At 37.9% G+C, this 4,220-nt stretch overlaps 1 long non-coding RNA gene across 1 annotated transcript; it reads left to right on the plus strand.

Annotated features, from left to right (window-relative positions):
• Nucleotides 1-3,176: 3,176 nt before the first annotated feature.
• LOC118494858 lies at nt 3,177-4,006 on the plus strand. Its single transcript, XR_004897068.1, has 3 exons — nt 3,177-3,296; nt 3,609-3,718; nt 3,956-4,006. It is a non-coding gene; the product is annotated as an uncharacterized LOC118494858 (long non-coding RNA).
• The last annotated feature ends 214 nt before the right edge of the window (nt 4,007-4,220 follow it).

Below are 4,220 nucleotides of genomic sequence, written 5' to 3' on the forward strand. Positions count from 1 at the left end.
TATACACTCAACCTTGCCTCGCTTCCAGGTTGTTGGGGAAAGTGCGAAAAATTGTTATATTTTCACCGCAGCCCGATTGCATGTCACGCCCTACAGGAAAAACAAACTCTGATGGATTTACCAAAACATAAACTGATCCAAGACATAATCACCAGGTGGAACAGTTCATCTGAAATACTTGAACGTTTTTTTTGGAACAGCAGCCAGCTATAATGGCAACTTTGATGTCCAAGGATCTACGAAAGGGGGTCACAGATGTAGGCACGCTAAATGAGAGTGATATTGTCAACATGGATGACATTGTTCAGTTGATGGGTCCTGTCAAAATGGCAACCACTGTAATGTGTGAAGAAGACCAGCCAACTCTCTGTAATTGCTCCTCTTCAAGCAAAACTGCTGAAACGCCTACAGCCATGCAAAGACGACTCAACCCTGGTTGTAGAGATTAAGAGGGTGATGGCCAATGACTTCTCCACACGCCTCAGAGGCACCCAAGATGCTCTCAACATAAGTAATTAATTTGGAGTCTTAATTAAAATCAACTTGGTTAATATTTTAGATTATTAGACCGTATTAATTTGTAAAATGCCACACCTTTTGCGTTTTCAAGTTTGAATTTAAGTTGAGTTTTTTTTCATATGGAAAAGTAAACTAGATGTCTGCAATAAAATTCTTAGTTCATGGTGGCTTTACATCATCACTGTGCCACATTTCTTTTAAACATACTAAAGTTTAATCTTCTGATTATTTTGTGTATGAGGAGGTGGTCATCGTCAGGTCAACTTAATTTAATAATGCAATGAATGCAATATTCTTGTTCTTTACACAGCATCAGCATTGGACCCGCGATTTAAAGAACTACCCTACCTGGAAAAAGAGGACAGAACAGGTCTACGCAAAACTGTTTTTTTTGAGGCAGAAGTGTCCCACCAGGTAACTCTTCTCTCCTCTTTCCTCCCCTCCTCTTTCCTCTGCTCTTTTCTCTTCTCCCCTTTCATTTGTCCTCTCTCAAATCTCATCTGTTCTTTATCTTCCTCTAAATTTCTGTGTGCAGTCTTACAGAGCGGAAATTTGAACAGTTCACACATTCTTACATCAATAGATGCTACCAATGGGAAATCGGGAGGAAGACGAGGGAAGCTCAAGCACAAAGCTGTCAGGATTCAATGAAGAGACCACAGGTGTTTCATGTGATACCAACAAAATATTGTTGTTTTGTATTAATGAGAAACATGACTATATTTTGAAATACATTTCTTATATTGTAGCTCCAAATGAGTCACCTCCTTGTAAGAAGAAAGCCTTAGATGCACTGTTTGGCGATTCCTTCACCCAAAGAGAAAGAAAATCCACAAGCGAGACAGCCAGAGCAGAGGTGATAAGCTACCAAGCAAAAGATGTGTTTCCTTTGACTGAAAATGCCATGAAGTGGTGGAGATCTCAGGAGAAAGAGCTACCTGTACTTTCAACCCTTGCTAAACGGTACCTGTGCATTCCAGGCACCAGTGTGCCAGCAGAGCGAGTTTTTAGTACTGCTGGTGACATAGTGAACGCACAGAAGTGTTCTGCGGCCAGATCATGTTGATCAGTTGATATTTAAAAAAAATAAATAAATAAATATGTAGTCATTGAAGAGTTGTTGGTTACACTTGATCTTTTGTTAAATATTGTTTGTTAAAATGAGAGTAGTAGCAGGTTCAGCCACTGCTCATTCAACCTGAAGAAATGTTGGTTGCACTTTATTTTTGATATTAATACTGTATTTTTATGTTGAAAAACAACAGCAAAAGTAGCAGGTAAACCTACTGTTAATTCAACCTGAAGAGATGTTGCTTGCACTTTTTCGATATTAATATTCTAATATGTTGAAAAACAAAAGCAGAAGTAGCAGGTAAACCTACTGTTGAAATGTTGGTTGCACTTACTGTACTTTTATTGAAAATGTATTGAAAATGACAGCAGAAAAGGTTAACTTCCTGTTAATTCAACCTAAAGTGTTGGTTGCACTTTATTCAAATAAAATGTAAATGCATTTGTTTGTATCCATAATTAATTGATACCTGATTCCCTTACAAGAAAGAACAGGAATCTAGGAAACTTCACCTGCGCTGTCCAGTATCCAGGTATTTATTTCAGTCACACTGGTTGAATTTTTGGCTAAAAAGTTACTGAATCGATTTCAAGTAACTGAATCGTTTCGGATCGTATTGTTCTAAATGAACCAATATCGTCCTTGAATCGCATCGACAACCACGAATCGTTGTTAAAACAAATCGTTACACCCCTACTGACAACTGAAGAAGAGGAGCAACGGTCGCAGCGCTCTACGTTTCCATAATGTAAGTTGAATCTAAATTTAAAGTTAAGTGATAGTGTTATATTGTGACTAACGTTAGACATCGTTAGCTAGCTAACGTTAAGTTAACCCGTAGGCCTATGTGTTTTGTGACACACCAGACCACCTCAGTGAGCGCCATTGCACGTTAACTTTTTGTGAGAACAATGTTTTATTTGTGTGACTCTGATTTCACATTATTTTAGCTAAATTGTGTTTATAGAGCTAGCTAGTCGTCAACACAAGCTCAGTTTGCATGTTTTCTTTTGAAAACATTAAGTGAAGCTAAAGTTAGCTAGCGTTAGCCTACATTCATTAACATTAACCCTATCTCCTGAAGTATGGGGACTGCCCCATCTGTATTCTGAATAGTTAAAAAAAAAAAATGATTGGACCGAAAGCCAATAACATTAGTCAGATGTCCTGGTACTCTGAAAACAAAAGCTGACTGCTTTGAATGCCTGTTGCGAGAATATGGTACGTCCAGTGACTTTCCAGACTCCCTTGAGATATTGCATACAATGTATAAAACATAGCATAATCATAACGTTTGACTTTGTATGACTCTTTAAGAAATACTCGTAATGTCGGCTGACTTAACTTCTACTGCTCTTCTGCAAAAATTAAGTTGCATAACGTTAGACAAGATGGGCTTTTGATTTTGGGATAACGGGCCGTCGGACTACGGGCTTTTAGGTCCAGTGGGAAGTTTTTTGAATGGATATTAGCAGAGATGGGTTGAGTCATTGCTGATATTATTAGACATTAACTCGTGTTATAATAGACATTCATTAATGTTGGCTGCGGAGAACCGAATGTGACGCTAATCTAATATTACGTGTGTTGTGGAATTTTGCATCATCTAGCTACAGGTGCAGAGGAAACCACGATCAGTGAGCACAACAGCTGAAGGCAACAGTGATGACTATCACCTACACACAACGGTGAAGAGGATTTTCAGGTAACATTAAAACATTTGTAATTTATGTGATTGCATCTGCTGTGTATTCATTTTCTATGGCATTTTAAAAGTTGATAGATTTTGCATGAACTTTACTGCTAATTTTCATTCATTGCTGCACTATGTAACTGTAAAATCACATTAATAAAATGTTCAACTATCAGACTAAGGTAAGCCTTCATGTTGTGGCACAGCCATACACTTTTAATTAAAGCTGCTGGGTTTGTTGTTTTTGGGTTGTTGTTGTTGTTGTTGTTGTTGTTGACACATGACCTGACATGACTTTTTTTCTGTTTTCTGTCTTTTTTTGAGAGAGTGCATCCTGGTGAAGTACAACAGAGAGAACAGTGTGTTCCACGCCCATGTGTGTTCTCCCTGCTTATGGCACACTTCAGAGAGAAACCTGAGGGACTCATTTTGATGTAAGTGTGAAATTATAGTTTGAGACTTCTGATATTGGTATGATCTTGTTACCATCAACAGTTCAGCCAAGGGCAATGACTATATCAATATTGAACACATTCTGTTGTGAAGCATTGCAAAGACAAATACTATATGAAGGACTACAGTATCAGTTTAACAGTTTAACATGTGGAGATGTGTATGTGGAAGGCAACAGAAACATTTCCTTATAAACAGTTTTCTTTTTGTGATTTCAGATATTTAATTGGAATCAACCCAACCAGTGGCGCCAAGATGGTAAAGCTGGTCATCCAAAGACGTGGGAAGATGCCTGAGAAGAAGAGCTCATGTCAATCCTTACGTCTCCTCTCTTCAGGTGATTTTAATGGACTTTGAATGGCTTTGAGCGTAAGTCATATGCAAAGATGAGGACTCTGCTCTTTTCCACTATGTGAATGACAATTGTTCTTAATGTTTTTTTTTTCCCCTATTGCTTATATTTTAAGGTTAAGACTGAAAAAA

The sequence above is a fragment of the Sander lucioperca genome, chromosome 4 (assembly GCF_008315115.2).
Source record: "Sander lucioperca isolate FBNREF2018 chromosome 4, SLUC_FBN_1.2, whole genome shotgun sequence".
In the NCBI taxonomy this organism is placed as follows: Eukaryota; Metazoa; Chordata; class Actinopteri; order Perciformes; family Percidae; genus Sander; species Sander lucioperca.